A 19401-nucleotide genomic window follows, 5' to 3' on the forward strand; every position below is an offset into this window, starting at 1 on the left:
GCAATAATTTTTTAGACAATAGCTCAGCAAAATTTGTTATCGCGACAGGCCTATGTGTAACAAGAGCGAATTGAGGCCCTCATCTTTGAATATAAAGATACACATTAGTATTGGCAAATGACTGCATTTGAATTTTTGATCTCAGCACAAAACACAAAAAATGAATTCTTTGCAACACATCCACCATCACCAAACAAATAGATGTGTGCAAATACAGAAATACATACATATTTGCCTCTTTGATCTCGTGATCTGACTTGGTGTCAGAACAAAGAGGCATGCCTGGCAGCTTGAACTCTCTCTAATCCTTAAAATTGATGTCCACTTTCATGGCTGAATGTCATGGCTTTGACAAAGGCACCGCTTAGTACTCTCCAAGAGGTAAGACATCAAATTAGATCAAGGATAACTGGTGGTTTCAACATATATGGCAGTGAAATTTGTCACAGAGTAGCTGAATATCCTGAAGTTGAACCACTTTTAACTTCAAGAGATGCACACTCCACACTGTTACACACTTTAGTCGTGTAAGAAGAGCTGTAAAAGCCTGGAACGTCAGCAGCAGAGGTACAGGAGAGCACTGATCTCAGCCAGAGTTAATGAAAATCTGAATTCTGTTTTACTTATATTTACTTAGTGACTTGAAATAATTCAAAAACAAACCACATGCAAGAAAAACAAACTATTTGTCTTTCAAAATATATCAAAAAGGTTGGTGGAAAGACAGGAATGCTAGATGGCTTTTGATGAGTGAGCAACTGTGCTTCTTCGGCTGATCAAATGCAAAAGTGTCGATTCAGAAATCAGACTGTCGAGGCTTTACTCACCTCTGACTTTCTCCACTGCTGTGCGCTCTCTTCAGGCTCAATTCATCTGTCAAAACCTGAGCGTTTTCTGGGCTTTCAGGCAACTGCTGGCCTTTTCTCGCACAAAGCTCTCTTCAGTTCAAGTTTCTGGTCTTCACCTATCCAACAGAGGGGATACAAAGTAGCACATGTGGTTTACTGTCTCAGGCAGAGGAAAAACATGGGCAGCAGAAGCGTGGAACAGACGTTTGCCCATTTGCATTCGTTTGGATATTTTTCACCACACGACTGCTTATGTGGGCACTGCCAAGTTTCTTTCGACATTGTTTTAAAGAAAACAGAGTTTCTGATTACAAGTCTTGCAACAAATAGGACAACCCCATTAGATGTTTCCATGTTAAAGTCATTTTTAGACTGGTTTAAGCCCAGAAATCTGATTACCCAAACCACAAGAAACTCTGGTCAAGAGTACTGCTAGAGTTCAGTAATAATCATGTAATAAAGTAAAGGGACCCACTGAGTCCAGTCATCGCTTTATTCCTTCCTTCATTTGTCCTGAATCTGTCCTAACCTCAGCCTACCTCCATCACCAATTTTGTCCCAAGGGAGCGTGTTTTTAATGTTAATACATTGAATCTTGTTAATGCTTAAAAATTAGATTTACCCCTTTAGAGTCAACTTCTGGAATCTGCAATGATATACTGTTTTTCTAAGTCAACAGCTCAATGGGAAAGATGACTGCACCGTGTTATTTCTTCTCAGCTTTCGGTCAAGACCAAAAAGTGTATGTTCCATGTCTCAGATTGAACACGAGTAACTATAGGAAACAGGTCGTTTGTTTCTCTGGGTTTTAGGGCAGGTAAATTTGCCATTGGTGCGACTGCTAATGTACTATATGAAAGCATACTGCGGATTTAGGCTTTTTTTTAAGTTTTCTTCTGCCTGACTGCTAGAGTAGCTGTTCCCCTCTGCCTCTGCCAGTATGCCTCATGTCCTTTGGGAAAGACAGTTGCTATCCAGCCATTGTCCTTTCAAGAAGCAACTCATCCAACAAGTGGAGATGGAATGATGCAGCTTGATCTCACCAATTCCAGCATCGTCTCTTAGGCTCCTCGTATGTATTAAGAATAAATGGCCCTCGATTATCAATGCCTCTCCAGATAAACCTAAGACCCTCAGTTGAAACTTGAGCTCTTCTGAAGAAAATAGCCAAACTAAAACAAGTGGCCAACTGGCCTAGATTTGTAACTCTAAATTATAATTAAAGAGAGAGTGTGGCTTCCAGCTTGGTACTTTCCTTTGAGTTGTTTCTGACTTTTGAAGGGAAACTTCATATCGAAAGTTATTAACCCTGTCACTGTGAAACCGAAGCAAGTCCTTAAACCCATTTCGGAAAGTTCCCTAATGCCCACCTCCTGATCTGCTCCATCCCAGCTCATTAATCCAAAGGCGGACGATACTTTTTAGAGGTTACTCAGTAGGCGCCAAAGGATTTGGTGCCAGCAGTTTTAATTTGGAAGACTACAGCTTTGTGGAGTAATAAGAGGTGCACTGGAACATAAACACCTGTAAAAGAAAAAAAAAATTATATATATATATATATATATATATATATATATATATATATATATACCTTCACCTAAATGTAAAATACATAAAGTATTTTAAAAAAAATTAGCCATTTCTTATATTTTGTGTCTTTTCCGAATTACCTTTCAACTTTTTAAAAATGCTTCGTCAGCTCAGGTGGCTCTTATTTAGCAGTTGTCTGACGTGAAAGTGGGTTATAAGAGAGAGGGAAGACATGCGGGAAACGTCTTCAGGCTGGGACTCAAACATGCGACGGCCACTTCAAGGACCAAGGTCTTCATACATGGGATGGACTTTTTACCTCTGCCTCACCCTTACTTTTAAACTTTAATAGTTTTATCAGCGAGCTGTTCTTGGCAGCTTTCTCTTTGCTCTGAAACCAGACACAGCTTATCCTCAGTTAACTTTAGAGTATAATGACTCTGACAATGGCTACAAAGAAACATTCCTAAAAAGAATTTACAGTGTAATTGTTTTGGCAAGAGAAGTGTGGCTCATGTCTGTTGTTGATTTCTCTTAAGGCTGTTTTCAAGTCATTTGGATTAAGCTGAGCTGCTTCATTTCACAGCATACTGGAGACAAAAACTATATTTTAAGACATCCTATACTATACAACAAAGAATACTTATATAGAAATATCCTTAAAATTATATATTTTTAAAGTCCCAATGGTTTGTTTAATAAATCATTATGAATTTGTTTTGCAACAAAGAGAAAAAACAAATGCAATCTGCATTTTTCTCCCTGACTATTGTTTGTTTTCTCTTGTCTCTTTTGCTTGGCCCCTACTGTCACTTTGCTTTCTCTCTCTTCGCTGTTCCATCCTTCCCTCTGCTCCCCTGGCTCCTCTCAAACAGACAGCTCATTCTCCCATGACGGCTCCAGGCCACTCCTTCATCAAATGTATCCGTGTGTGTGTGTGTGTTTGTGTGGAATTGTGCATTTTGGATAAGGGATGGTGGTGTTCGAATCAAGTAATATTGGTCTATTGCAATGCTGTCGTTTTGTTTTAATGTATTGTACTTGTTGCAACTTTTCGATTGTTTTTTGAAAATATGTAATAGAAGATTTTTATCTACTTAAAGTTGAACATTTAGCTCCATTTATTCAATATTTCCACATAACATTCTTTCCTCGTGCTGCCATCTATTTTACCAAGTGTACCAGTTCGTCTGACAACAAAACAGAGCCAAAACAAGATGCTGCCGGGTGCTGTGGTGGCGCAGGGGCAAAGCACAACCCATGTATTGAGGCTTTAGTCCTCATCCCAGTGGTCGCAGGTTCGATTCCCGGCCTGGTGACATTTGCCACATGTTCTCTCATAACCCTCTTTCCTGTCAATCTACTTTCAGATAAAGGCCACTAGAGCCAACAAAACCTTTAAAAAAAAAAAAACAAGATGCTGCCATCCCCACATTTCATAGTTGGGATCAGGATATCAGACTTATAAGCACGCCTCTTTTACCACCAAATGTAACGATGGTCAATATGCCCAAACAGTTGCATCTTAGTTTCACAGGGGAAAAAAAACGAGACAAATCCAAATATGAGGACATTTGGTAATGAATGTACTTGCAAACTACAATCTGGCTTTTTTCCATTTATTTATTTTTTTTTTTTTGCAATAAAAAAATTTGCTGGAAGACAAATGATGGGAGGAATATGACTTCTTCTGACAGATAACCTTACATTTAATAAATACTAAAAAAAAATAACCCCAGGAGACAAAGGTTGGGGTTAAGTGTCCAGATGACAAAAGGCGAGATTGAAAAATGTAAAAAGACATGGACTACATTGAATAAAGTCAAGACATTGTTTTATTTCTGGCCATAAATGTCATGATCTGTTGGTGTCCAGCTTCTCGTTTCCCTCGCTTGCATGACTCTTCAAAAGAGATACATCTGAAAAACAGAAACTAGGGCTATTTCCCTTCACTTCATGTTGCTTAAATCATAACTCATGACAAACATCATGTGCCCTTATTCTTCTCTTTTCCCTTTACACTTTTTAGCATGAATGACACTTCAGAAGACCAATCTGTGTGCACTGCACAATATTCTTTCAGGGTTTTTAGACACTGTCTTTTTATTAACATAAATTATTCTGGTGATACAAGGAACCAAAAACCAGGGAGCTTATAAGATGTTTCTATTTCTAAATCAAAATTGGGGAACTCATTTCCCCAAGATTGGTTAACAAGCTAAAAATGACCTAAAGTACCCAAAGCAGTAGGCAGCCAGAAAGTTTGCATTTGTTTCAAAAGCTATAGAAAAGTAATTTCTGAACTATTGGCACATATGGAAGAAATCTATTTGTATGTGATGTATATTAACAAAACTGATTAAGAAGATTGGAATTACAGCAATTAATCGACGGAAACGAGATAGAAAAAAAAAATAGTTAAAGCCTACATTAATAACTCCTATAAATACAACTGGCAGCTGAAAGAGGGCTATTTGCTCTTTCCATCACCTCTTATAACTCCAGAAATATTTACTACTGACAATTAAAATGAGTTATTGGCCTTTTAGGTCAGAGTCCGACATCAGTTGTCTGATGTCAGGTAATGTGTGTGTGTATTTTCCTTCCCAACATAAATTCATTGCTTACAAGGATACGTATATGACCTTACAAAAAGAATGACAGAGAGAGACATCAGAGTGAATTGATGACTGACCGTAGGTGTGTCTTTGTGTAAAGGTGCCGTCTTTTCTATATCGAGAGCAAAACTGGGGTTTACAGGAACATGGCTAACAGCAGCAGTTTATGAACCGTACTTTACTAGACATAGTAAAGCCTGTGACCAGTTGTTCTTCCGCTGTGCACATACAGCTTCAGCATGTGGTTTGTATGAGCAGCCTTTGGTGGCCTGACTCACTTAAACGTCTTCAAAATTTAACAAGCAATTTTGAGGCTCAAACTACTGAAATTATAAGTTTAAAATGTCAAGGATTTGATCAATTTGTACCAACAAATTTCATTTTTGACATTATTACAGACATTATGTCTTTCCGTTTCTCTTTGGCTAATAAATGGAACATTTTCTGGTCTCTATTTTGTCACTGCAATACAATGCTTTTTGTTTTACCATTTTATGTTTTTATGATGTAAGGCACTTTGGATTGCCTTGTTGTTAAAGCTTAGTGGAACATCTGATACAGGTAGTTACAGGAGACTTAAATATGTATTTCCGTTTACTGTTCAAGAGAAAAATGTTCTGTTTAGACAAGCTTTTTTCAAACTATTTAAATAATAAAATGAACTTGACTGGATAATTCAATAACTAGGATCACTTAGAATGTATGTTTGTGACATTGAATCTGTCTTTATGATTGAATTGACTTTTTATACAACACACGTTGTGATTTTTACTGAACTGAACATAAAATCCAGTGAGACTATTAGACTGATTTTGGACAATGACTTCTTTTCTAACTAATCTGACAGAATATTCTTCTGAACTCTGCTGCATTTAGGGACAGAAGTGCTTCAGATGTTTCTGATTTAGGACTACTTTTTTTTCCCAAGAAATATGGCAACAATAGCTCAAATCAAAGATATGTTTGCTGATTCTTTAAGCATTGATTCTAACAGTTTACATCTTATGAATGTTCCAAAACTCTTCAGTGGGTTTTGCGTCACATTCCTCTCAAGGTTGTGACTATTCCCATTTCTTCTGCACCCTTTTCTACCGCATTATATCCTTTCAAACTGAAATCGGCAAATTGAATGCTCCATTTTGTGAATAGCAAGTTTCTTTGGCAATGAACTTTTGTGGCGTGTCCTTCTAACTACTGGACAACTCTTAAGTTGTTGAGCAATGACATAACTTTTTTAAAAATTATTATTAAAGTTATTGCTTCTACATTCTAATACATTCTACTACATTCTAATTTTCAGTTTTTTATTCACTGCATGCCACAGTCATTGACATTAACAGAAAAGGAAATATTTTGAAATATGCATGAGTGTGTCATGAATCTAATATGTGAATTTCACTTTTCAAATAAATGTTCTTTGCAGTTATTTATTGGGGTGTGCCTGTGGATTTGGTATAGCAACGTTCAGCGAGGATCCATAGCGAACAAAAATCAACATCAAGTTATTCAGCTCCACAACAAACAACTGGAACTCTTTCGGCACATTAATGAATCCCATCCTTCTGGTCTTTGGAGACGTTTAACAGGAAAACCTTTGCACTTCCACAAAACAGCCTGGCCAGCACTATGGAGAAAAGTCTTCGTCACCTCAGCAACAAGAAAAATAACTAATTTATTTGCTCTAAGCACACAGGAATTATGTTTGACGTCTTCTTTTCCCTGAATTACTAAATAATGACCCCTGTCGCTCAGCGAGACATTTGAAAACACACCAGTCACACTGAGTCCTCAGACAGAGTGACGGTCCTTTCAGTTTTGGTCAATAAACAACGGCATGTAGTTTGTTTGAATATTTTTTATAGAGTTGCAACTAACAAATATTTTAGTAATCAATTATTTTATCAATTCTTTGGAGAATCTGATAAAAAAAAATGGGACATGCTGGAGATTTTTCATGTAACCACTCAAGCTTATTTTATACAATTTTACAAATACATTAAAATGCAAATAAACAAATTTGATACCTTTTTTTTTAAATTAAGTAAAATATTGTCTAAAGTGCAAAAACAGCATTCCTTTAGTGCACACAAAGGATACATCTGCAGCTAAAAAACTAACTTAAGCCTGTGAAAAGCTCAGCCCTTTGCTTGACTTAAGATCAGTACAGTGTGCTAATCTGTAGACTATTTTTTTTCAATCAACTGATTAATGGATAGTAAATTGTGCTTAATAATTGATTTATTTATTTTCTTTTTACAGAATTTGAACAATGTGAAGCAATTACATTACACTTGAGTTTTGGGTAGAACAAATTTAGAGACAAAGGTTTTTCATCCTAACTGCAAAATGTACAAGTTTTTTTTTTTTTTTCTTTTATGCAGTTTTGGCTTGTCTGCCACCATGAGTATGTTGTTCTTTCAGCAAATCTCCTTTTTTGAATTGTTTTAGGTGTACTCCAGCCACTTACTGATTACCAAATTAGCTGATGATTGTTTCAATTCATCACAATTAAACAATGAATTGCTTCAGGCCTTCATTCTTGTTCTGTTTTCCTTTTCTTAGGAAAAAATAAAAATGAAAAATTTTCAGGGCAACTTTTCATTGCCCTGAAAATCCAAAGACAAAACAAATGTCCTCTGTCATAAGAAACTTTAGTTACTTTAGTTATTTGTGTTCAAAGCTCAATTTTCCACATGGGAAAAGAGATGAAAGTCACTGCAGAGAAATACAGTCTCAAAGGATTGAATTTGAAAGAAAGGTTAATCGTATTCAACGAGTCTGCATTCTGAGGTCAGATTGTAGGGGTGTGAAAATGCATTCATCTTCCAAAATGAGACTATGCTCAATATTGGATTAACAAGAATGAGAAGAAAGATTTTAAAAGAAAGTTAGCTGAGACTAATGAAGCCCATTGTTACGTCCAGAAATAAAAAGCTTCACACATAAACTTTGTTCTAAAAATACTTTAACGATAATTCAATGCAGGTTTGATCAGTCCATTTAGTGACATTTTAATCCTTTTTTAATTAGATGGTAGTCAAAAGGCCAAAAAAACTCATTGAAATGCTCAATTTTGTGTTTCCACAGATACAATAAAGTTTCATTAATTCGGTCTGCGGTCCATATAATTAATTGTCCTGTTCAGGTTTCATCTGTGTTGGCCTTAATTTTTGGACCAGTGAGAATCAGTTGCACTCTAATCTCAAACCTCGAAGCAAATCATGCTTTGAAATGTGTTGCATCGCTTTCTTCACTTAACCAAGCACACAAAATACATCCGCACAACATTTAAAAGTGTTGGAGACTTTTTTTTTCTTTTTCTAAACAAGTAATATGAGCTAGCCCAACAAAATGAAATTCACAAAATAGTCACAAAACACAAGTATGCTTGCCTTTGAAATATATTAGCAGCTCCTAAACTTTTATGTTTTATTGAGTTTCAGCTACAAATGTTAATGTATTTAACTAGGATTATAAGATATGTTTATGCGATTTCAGATTTTTTACCACTGAAAATCTAAAAAGTCTAATATATTTTATAATGTGTTGGCAGAAAGCTAAAACATGGCAAAATACTAAAGTTCTTATGTAGCAAAATGCTAAAGTTCAAAGAATGTGAACCCTTCTGTAAGGCACTGGTTCTAATGTCCACACAATGCTTGAACTAACATGGAAAAAATAAAACAACTTTGAAAATGTTTATCATTACCCTGCTGTCCTAAACATTTCTGATCTGGGGACTAAATCCATGGATATGCTTTTATTCAGCTTTTTCCACTGCAGGCAGTCCGTACCCTTCTGACATGAGCGGCATTAGCTGTTTATCATCACACCATGCTTGTAGCATTTGAGCAGTGTACAGATACAATTTCTGTGTGCTTGTGTGCTTATACCACATTGATTTAGCAAACACTTTCATCCAAAGCAACTTGCAAGTGTAGAGAAGTTGTATAAAGAGGAGCACAGAGCCTTTACAGCACTCAAAGAGCTTTACAGCAGGGCTTTGGTAAAGAAGGGGAGACAACCACATGCCACAGAGCCGAACTTCTGATGACTGAGAAACTGCACTGAGCAGTAAGCCCGTACTCAACATTCATCCATGTTCTTGTATTTAGTAGCTATACTGGAGATATGTGATGGACAAATTAGATATTTCTCATTTATGTTGGAAATTTATGTTTTCTTTTAAACAAGAATTGTGTAGGAGGGTGTAAAGCTCGCTTTGCCGTTTCATTGAATGACTAAGGCTAACAGCAAATAAAAAAAAAATGCTTCAGCTTCAAGTACATCACTTTGCTATAATTCTGTGGCTAATTATAATAGTGAGTGAATATACTGAAGTGAACATTTCAGCTTCACTGAAATATTTTATTTCTCTGCACATATCCAGTAACTCTCAGTAAGGGTCACTAGTGCCAGAAAAAGGATCTTAGAAAACTGAATGTCTCGGACAGCAAACACCCAGAATGTGACAAGAAAACCAGGACCAGTATGGAAAGACATGAGATGTGGTCCATTAGACACAGCTTAAGATGAAGTCCAAGCAGAGATGACCCTGAAGCAGTCCATGATATACAGTGGTAACTGGATGTGAAATGCTGGCAGGAAGCTTTATAGTCAACTGGTTGGAATAGGGTACAGGAGCATCTATGCTGAGTATGCAAGTCCCACAGTCAAAGGGAAGGCCACCACCAACACTGGTAGTTAAGGGATGATACATTCATGACAAGGGATTCTGGATCCAGACTGATAAATAGACGATGGCTAATCCACCTTAAATTAAGGTGGTAGAGAAAGTATTTAAAAAGAAGTACTGATGGACATGGCAATCTCATGCAACAGCAATCTTAAGAGTTTTCAGATTATGCTGAAATATTCATGAATATATGGCCAAACGCTATACATATTGTAATAAAAGTTGAGAATGTGGGGTAGTTGACAAAAAGTCTGCTGGATTAATCCATATAATCAAACTGTGTGTGAATCGGTGTGTATTTGCTCCGCTTCGAAGCAGCAGCAGGAACAATCGAAAATTTGATCTGGGCTTAGAAGGAAGATTTAATCCCCCAAACAATATAAAGGTTTTTTCCCCCAAGTTGCATTTATGCAATTTGCTGTCTAGAGCAGTTCTATAGAAATGTATTACTGCAATTCCAACTCTCAGCTCAGGATTAGAGTGCTGGTATTTATTTGCGTGTATTTGTGTTTGTGCATGAGGTCTGTAAAATTGGTGGGGGCTGGTTTGTAAGGAAGTGTGAAAAGGGAAAATACCTCAAAGCAACTGTCAACCGTTGCTGTGAGAGGATGCTTAAAAAGAGATTGGAAACATGAAATTCGTTCTCTAAGTGTAACTCCTGGGGCCAGATGATACAAACACATAGAGGGCGAATGTGAAGTCATCCAAGGATTAAAACATGAAAGTATGGATATATTTTAATTTCATGTCATTTTTTGAAAAAAAAAACAAAACAAAAAAAACATGACATGACATGAATGAACACGACAAGGCATGAAGAGTGCGCCATAAGGGAGAAAGAGACAATAGAGACAGAACATGATATGAAAAACATTAAAGCACACATAAAATGTTGATTGTAGGTTCTGTGACATAAGTTGAATTCTTATTTCAGAACTTACAAGTATCAAAGCCGTATCCAAAATTATTCTTCTAAGCAGATATCTTGTTTGCAGAAAGAAAAATAAAGCTCAGTTCGCACGTCCGGGCATGTGGATCATTCAGAAAAAAACTTTGACGGTTGTGTCCTCCTTACGAAAACACTTTCTGTTTATTTCCCCCCCGTTCTGTTTATTGAGCCCATCTAGACGGTTCTCAGGCAAGATCTGGTTGTACTATACTTATTTTGGTCTGAGTAAGACAAAGATCAAAGTATGAGTAGTAACGCTGGTGCACACTCTTTCTGGCAGTGTCAATTCAATTTCAATAAATTGCGCATGAAAAGAGCATTCTCAAATGCCACAGTAAAAAAAAAAAAAAGTTAGCCCAGTGAGATTTTATGACGACCCAGACAAGTTACCTGCTTCTGTCTTTCTATAGTTCCCTACACAGCCAACACCAATCAGAAAAATACTACAAAATTGCTTTCATGAGAAAATAACTTGGCTGAGGGAAGAGGCCAAAAGCTCAACAGTCACTGATGTTGAGTCTGCTTCCATGCCTTATCACTGCTCTTAATTTAGCATTATTTATTTATTTTTTAAAATTAACGTGTTTTAACAGAAATGGACAAATAAAATTAATGAATTTCTTGTTATTTTGCTAACTAATAAGTTTAAATTTATATTAGCTTTGCTTTTCAAAAAATATAAGCCATTAGTTTCCTCAAATGTCATAAAAAAAAAGAGCTAAAACAATGGACTGCAACTATTGTGTATCGTTCCCTTCACTTAACTTCCCCAGCTGTCCAGTAGAAAGCTTCCCCTCTCCCAATGCCAGGACTTGGTACTCGGTTAAAACGATGGACACAGTTCACAAACCTTATGGCCATCTGTTCCCTCTGATTAAAGGGGAGTGTAAATAACTCTTCGGCCAATTATTGATATCAATTCAACAAGAGGTGCCATCTTGTTACATATTTGAGCCAAAACTGTGTGTTTGTATGTGGGCGGATTTTATTTTCTGTGTGTGTGTGTGTGTAGCTCCAGCCATAAGACTGGCTCATGGCAGTGCCGAGTCATCTAATTTCTTTTACCCAATTGCTCCAGTCTGCATCTTCATAATTCATACAACCGAGTATTAGTTAATGTCTGTGTGTTTAGGGGGTTAGCAGGCAGCTGTATGTGCGTTTTCCATCTGCTTGTGTGACTGCTTATGTATTTATGCATATAAGATGGTTATGTGTTTGATTTTTCAGCTCCAAGATGAGGTGGCCAGACTGCCATCAGAAGCAGTCAATCCCTGGCTGAGTTGGAGAAATAAGAAGCAATGAGGGAGCCGGTACTAAATCCTCTTGTGGGCTCACAGCGCTGGCCTCAGTTTAAGAATGTAGGCAGCCAGCATATACAGCATAATGAGCAAGTATCTCGCTGGAGTATTGGAATACATTGAAGCACTCAGCGTGTTTACATTTGAGTTTTAGTTTGTGATGAGGTTCTTCTGCCAAGATGACTTTGGTGAAACCGTAATGCATTGGCAAACACATATTTCTCTTTCTTTGTTTTACTTTATCCTGGTGAGTAGTTCTAAACATTATATTAAAAGCAAGATTCAATTTTAGAAAGCATCAAAAACTGCTATAATCATATGTTGCATGAAACAATGATAAAGTGTCGTCTAAATAATTAATTTACTGATTTGCTGTTTTAGTGCTATTGCATTACAAGCTAGACCTTTTCTATAAACAGAAATAAAATGAAACAGAAGCATCATCAAATGTTATGTTCACTCTTAATGTTCTTTGACAAAAGATGCAAGCATCTATACTTTTAACATGACTTTTTTTTTAACCTTTTAATCACTAATCAAAAACTGTCAAGGTGTCAGTTTTATCAACTGTGATGCTACGTTAACAACTAAAGTAATTGTGAGGTTTTAGCATTAAACATTTTGTGCGTGGATGCTTTGTTTCCACACACAATATTATTATTTTGACGAAAAGATTATGTTTATAACCATCAGTACACTTATGCTGCGATTGTGTGGCTCTCTCACATACTGACTGTTCTTAAATTCAGTCCAGATTACGTTCCTGTTGTATTGTTACTGTTGACCAAAGTGAGAAGAGGTGACCCGAGGTCCAGATGTACCCTGTAAATGTCATTAGTATGCAGCTGAAGCAAAAGCATAAAGACTTTAAAGGTTGTCACAGAGTCAGACTTAAGAATCAGGATAATGGACCTGTCACCTGGCAAAGGAATGACTAACCGCCTTTGATTGCATAATTATGCATAAGGCATATATTCTCAATCAAGTTATGCTGTGTCTACCCTTGTATATTTTTACTTTTAGTAATTTATTTGTTTTTGTTATCCTTTCGTCTTTTACTCGGTAGTTTTGACGAGCGTTACAAACTTAGTGAGTTTATTGATTGAAGTATTTAACAAGATTGGATCATTTTTGTTTGCATATTGTAGAGGTGTTTGGGTTTATTCCATGCATGAACAGTGCCTTGCTGTTGAAGAATGTCCATTGTTGAACTAATGATCCCTTCATCTACTTGTAAGTTTCAATACCCAAGACATGCAGCTATTTATAGATTATAACAGAGACTGAACTACTTCTTATTATCATCTTATAGATAGCAGGTGGTGCCCTGACTTGGTAATTTGGACTTAAATTACTAGTTAATAACTGCCTTAAGCAAATATTTATGACCAGACAACAGTACAATAGAAATTTACTGAGACCTATGTCAGTGTGCTACAAATGATTTACAATTACAAAGTGTGATATGACCCCGAACCTGAATTTTTCTACACATTTACTAGTTATGCCAGTAAGTGTGCAGGGTGCTAAGTAAGTGTGGTCTCCTAACATGTTGAAGTTCTCTCTGGTTCCCCAGATGAGTTGGTCTAATTAGAAAATATGAAATAGAAAGGTTGTATTTTAGTTGCAGGTTTTAGTTTATTTCTGTGATCTAAGAAATAAACCAATAGGAGATTGACAAAAAAAAAAAGCAGAATAGCTGCTTTATAAATAGTTTACATGTTTATGTTAAGGTTTTTAATTAATCTTTGCAAAAAACATGCCAACCCATGTCGGTGGTCAGTTCTTTGTGGTGCTCTGTTTACAAAGTCTGTGTGACAGTTAAGATGGCATTACTCTTGGCTTATCCATATCTTTAGAGTAATGAATATTTAACATGGATTGAGCTCCTAACTGTTATCTGTAAGAGATAAAAAAAAAAAGTCAGAGAACCTCTTGCTGTAAATAATATATCAGAGATGTCCAAATATCTAAGGACAAGCCAAAGGGTTTCTGAAACATCACTTCAAATTGTGTAAATTATTTATGTCACTCCTAATTCAAGTTTGTACACTTGCATTTGAAGGACAATGAACAAAAGGCATTTGTAATGTGTTTAGAAGGACATGTCAGAGTAATGTTTGGTTGTTTCTTTTTAAAATTGGCCACATTTTGAAACAGGCTCACACACCAGCTCTCCCCAAGTCAAAGCTAGATGTTAAACTAACTTGACAGTGAAGGTAAATTGTAGCAGACTCAGAAATGGTTTTGGGAAAAAAAAAAAAAAAAAAAAACTTAGTCCCAGGTCTTCATTTAATTACTTTCCCTTTCAATAATCCTGATAACCCATAGCAGAATTAAATTACTTTTTCCACTTTCCCATTTTGAATCCAGGGAGCGTAGTTCAGCAGTGAAAATGCATACCTAATAGAAAGCATTTTCAATGACAACCTGAGAAGTTTCATTGGTGTTCCTGAACTTTCACAGTGTGCAGATCCTGTTTGGTCAGATTCAATTTTTTTCCCTATAACTTTTGGTGAACAGCTGTTTTGACTGATTACCCTTTTGCCTCAGTTGAAACCCAAGAAATGCTTCCCTGAATTTCAATCCCAGGACAATTATAATTCAATTCACTATGTAGCATATGCCAGCTCTTCATTACACCAATGTGCCACCCCGATTTCCCAGATGAAGACCACTCAAATTCAAGTTGCCATGTAAATAACACATTCTGTGCTTTCCTCCAACACTAGGCCTTTTACACTTTTCACCATTTTACTGCTGCCAATAACTTCTGCTACAATCATTGCAGGCACAAATAGTTTTCCCTCTTCAGCAAAACTAGAAGCAAACCAAGTGAGTTCTGTGTAGGCTGTTCTTTAAATGACATGGTGAGAAGCAAAGTCAAGCTATCTGAATTATGTAGGACTGTTTGAACATTCAAAGCAGATCTTGCTGGCTTGCATTAACTTTAAAGCCAGAAAGTTCAGATCCATTTATTTTCTCGTCAGGCTTAGCATGTATATCAGAAATCCGGATTTTACAGATACACAGTGCATGGGAAGATAAAGACACCTCACTGTTAAAGAACTGGATGAAATGTAAAGAGGGTCAAAGGTTTAATAGGTAGAGTGCTTAAGAAATGATAAAACAAAGCCTGTTTAGTCTTAATACAGTGATGGGAAGTCATCTGAGAGATCAAAGTATTACAATTTCTGAGTTGTGTCTGCAGTGTCTCATTTTCATAATTTTACAATATAATAAGCCGTGTTAATGGCCAGTACCTAACCATTAACCTTGATAAATAACAGCTGACTGAATATTTGAGCTGAAATGTTTCCTCAAATGATTCCTGGATTACAAATAATCCAAGGGAAAATGTCTAAACCAATGCATTGACTTTCTAGCAGTGACATATTTCAAGTGGACAATTAAGACCCATAATATTCTTTCAATTAAATGCAAGTGTTAGAATTGATTTTATTGTATTACTAGCTTACAATGGCCTTAGCTTGCTCTATTTATCAGATTTGTTTTTGTCCTTAGGCCTTCCAGACCCCTTAGGTCTTCTGGAGAGCATGCTTTGTTTATACTTAAAGTGACAACCAAAACACAGGGTGAGGCATATTTTTCTTACCATGGCCTTTAGCTGTGTAACATCCCTCCTGAGAACCAGAGAGCAACAGAGAGGATGTTTTTAAAAGCAAACTAAAGATGCACCTCTTCAGTCTGCAGTTGGTGCAGATATATTGTGCATTCTTGGTTATTATTTCTGTCAGACTAGGCCTAGTATGTTTCAAAATTAGGCCTAGTATCCTCTTTTTTTTGTAAATTAAAATATGGTCACCCTAATTTAATGCACGAGTCAAAAAATGTGTCATGAAGAGGAAAAAAAAAACACGAAGTTAAGTCGCAAGACCAGCCAAATTATGAAAAAAAAAAAAAACATACAGTTAGAAAAATACAGTATGTAAATACTCAGGGCAATATTTGATTTGCGTACTTGATTACCAAACAAGCTGATAACTGCAAACCTCCTGAATAACACCCAGCTTAACTGCCTCCTGACTTATTGGTGAGTTATCAGGACCAGCCTGAACCAATTCACCTGTCGGGAGCCTCAACCGGGGCAGGCAGAGCCTACAGAGGCTTCGAATTTCTTGGCATCCATGGTGGCCAATGATCCAGTTGACTCCTGGTCATTCCTCTTCCCTCTAAACTTTTTCATTTGTCATTTGGACAATCATTCTAAAGTTTTGCTGATCACCAAAACTAGGACAATTGCAGACCTGTCTGAACCAGTCTGGTACAGTCTTAGTCTTGAAAGCATTAGCCACATTGTTTTACAAAGCCATAAGGGAAAAGCATATTGCCCAGTTTCATTAATTTAATTTAGATTTTTCTTTCCGTCTCTCAACATGTATACAAACAGTAAAAGCTGGTTTTCTAAGTCCACAGTTTATTCCTGAGAATAGCTAGACGCTCAGGCAGGTAGCTATTAGAACTGATAAATTATGCAACAGCGATATCACGCTGACTGTCAACAGCTAGAAATAATTTGTTGTTGCGTAGCAGTACATTTGAGTCAGAAACATTTCTATACATAACTATGTGTATGTGCTCCCATCAGTTGGCGGTTCCTTAAGTGCGAGTCATTTTTATGATTGTTGTAGGTAATCGAGCTTCAAAATTCAGTTTTCGACTTTGATATGTGCGATTCAAGTGTGTATGCATTTATTAGATGGTCCAACTAGACGTTTAAAACTGTCTCCTTGGGGGGCCATTCTGATTGCTCATGATAAAGACAAATGAGCTGACAGCAAAGAGCTTTGCTCAAACCACTTGACAATTCGCACATCTCCATCAGCGCCCTCCCTCTAAAACACGCACACACACACACACACACACGCGTGCATAAATGGCATGCTTGACTTGTGCTAATCATGGGAACAGACTAAGGTGGGCTTGGATGAAAGTCCAATTAGAGGAGGCAGTTAAAAGGTGTTTAAGAATAATGACAGCAATACAGAATGCTCTGCCTGTTTTTCCACAAATTCTCTTTCTTCCTTTTACTATTTTTACTTGCAGAATAAATCGATATTTGCATTTATCAGGAATCTTAAGATATTCTGCTCCTCTGTCCCAGTCACACAGCAACATGAAGGACTTTGACTAACTAGATGAGGGTTTGAAAATTGATGATGAGTCTACTAGATTGTACAAAAGCTAGAAAAAGAATCCAACTTTCTTTTTAATCTCTATATTATAGCCTCTTCATTACACTGTGGCAACCTTGGATTCAGTATTCAGTACAAATGCATTTGTCCCACATAAAAACTCCTCTGTTTGCAGATCCCTGGTTAGTTATAAGACCAAAGATAGTCTATAACTAATTTTTTACACCATTCTTTGGACCTACAGTTTCCCTTCACTGAAAACAAAGAGGATGATATTACTGTCTGTTTTATTAATAACATGATGAAAAACCTCTTCTTGCCAGGTGTCTGAACAGCATCCTCACCCACTCAAAGAAAACTGATCACGCCCTGCAGTGTCTGTAAATTACGAATCTACTTTCACTGGCAAGGAAAAAAAAATAAATAAAGGGGCTTATTCATAAGCATGTAACAGTTTACAAAAAGGAAAATAACAGAGGTTGAATCTCTGTCAAATGAATAGTGTCTTACAATAGTGTAAATTACTAAATCTTCACATGCAACATTTGTCAGAGCTATATAAATAGTAAACTCTGTCTATTGTGGTTCATAAGCTGTAAATTAATTATACTTATGGATAATTCATCTGAAGAAATGTTTTTGGGTTTTTTCTTTTGGAGTGCCATGGTGGCCCACTTGAGAGGCAGGCCAGCAGCCTAGGAGAAGGGATGGTTCGGTGATTTTCTTTTTTTTTTTTTTTCTTTTTTGTAAATGGTCTTTTGTCCAGTTTCTTTGCAATCTTGTGTTTTATAATGAAATACAAAACCTTTTCCCCAACATCTGTCTGTTTAAAATGGGAGGCAAAATGTTTTAAAGGACTTGCCTAAACATAGATTTAGAAAAATTGGTCAAATTTGATCCATGTACCTAAAAAGGAGGTAATATAAGAAAGAACTCGTATTCTAAAATCCTAATTTAATGTGAAAAACCTCCAGGGAAATGATGGTGTAAATTAGCTTCATGCACCAATCTATCCTGTCAGTTTACATCAGTTTCTTTAACCGTTTCCTTTTCTTAAATGGTCCTGAAAACACATTGCATCAAACAGTATTAAATATTATCTTTACAATTCAACATCAAGTGGTATCTTTTGTCAAAATGTGTATCATTGCAAAGAGGAAATTGCAAGGGGAAGGTAGATAGGGAATCTCCCAAAAAAGGCCAGAAACACACACCCAAACACACTCATACACAGATAAAAGTGATTGCTCACTCTGCTCAACCCTGACCTCCACAGTAATATCTGGTCTTTTTTTCCGCCCACTTTCTCACCATGGAGACGTCAATCACAGAGTTGCGTGGCGAGAATTTTAGTGGATACATTGCAGAGCTACTGCTTTAACTGCGTACTGTGAACAGATGCCAGGGTAGGCAATTCTTGTATCGAATGCAAAGTCATTGCTGATAGGAATCATCGAGCCTCCTGTCTGGGACTTTGAGAACAACTTCTACATGCTTTGAAAGGATTGGGGATTTTTGTTGCTTTGAAAAAATGATCCAATAAAATTAAAATACAGTGAACCGATATCCTTTTTTTTTTCTTGTGGCTTAAGATTTTTTTGATGACCCACCTCCCTGCTGGTATAAGAAGTAGTAAGAAGAAAAGTGTCTTTAGGGGGTTTTGCACTGTACTGAACATCTATCTTTTACTTTAATTTCCTCTCACCTACAGTGTAAGACCCCTTTTTTCCAGATAACTGCACACAGACTTGCAAACAGGCACAGCAAATTAATCATTAAAACCATGCGTAAGCATCTTTTTTTACCATTAGCATTTGTTATGCCCTCACTAATATTTGCATGGTGGCTAACTAGTTACCCTATCTCACCCTGTTCTCTTCATGTACCAGGAGGATAATGGTGCTGTTATTACTGCATCTCCACATCCTCTCATTTACTCCAAACAATCTTCCCTGTAGTTTGCACAGTAAAGTACTAAAATGGTAGAGATTGCCAGGGGCAGCATAGTTTTTGCAATTAACCTCCAGAACTGCAAAGTAAGGAGAATTAGACTAGGCTTCAGCTTTAATTACAAAACAGCAGGGAGCTGCACCACACATGAGCAGACAATATACAAACACATTTATAAACACACACTCCAAAGCATGTATGTGTTTTTATGTATGAATTAGGGAATAGCCTCAAAAAAGCATATGTGCAGTAGTTGTATTATAATAAAATAGCTACATGTATGGAATAACACAGATTCTGCATGCATAGAAGTCAAAAATGGTTTTAGCAACATTTTCATCAACAACATCTCAAAT

At 36.6% G+C, this 19401-nt stretch overlaps 1 long non-coding RNA gene across 1 annotated transcript in view; it reads right to left on the bottom strand.

Moving 5' to 3' along the window:
• The window catches only part of LOC106964453 (uncharacterized), a 55255-nt gene that overhangs the window by 7796 nt on the left and 28058 nt on the right, over positions 1–19401 (bottom strand). Inside the window, exon 2 of the long non-coding RNA XR_001428429.1 lies at positions 828–964. This is a non-coding gene — a long non-coding RNA (uncharacterized LOC106964453). The remainder of the gene's footprint in view (positions 1–827; positions 965–19401) is intronic.

This window comes from Poecilia latipinna, unplaced genomic scaffold (assembly GCF_001443285.1).
Source record: "Poecilia latipinna isolate Pla-1442-1.1 unplaced genomic scaffold, P_latipinna-1.0 Scaffold1675, whole genome shotgun sequence".
NCBI lineage: Eukaryota > Metazoa > Chordata > Actinopteri > Cyprinodontiformes > Poeciliidae > Poecilia > Poecilia latipinna.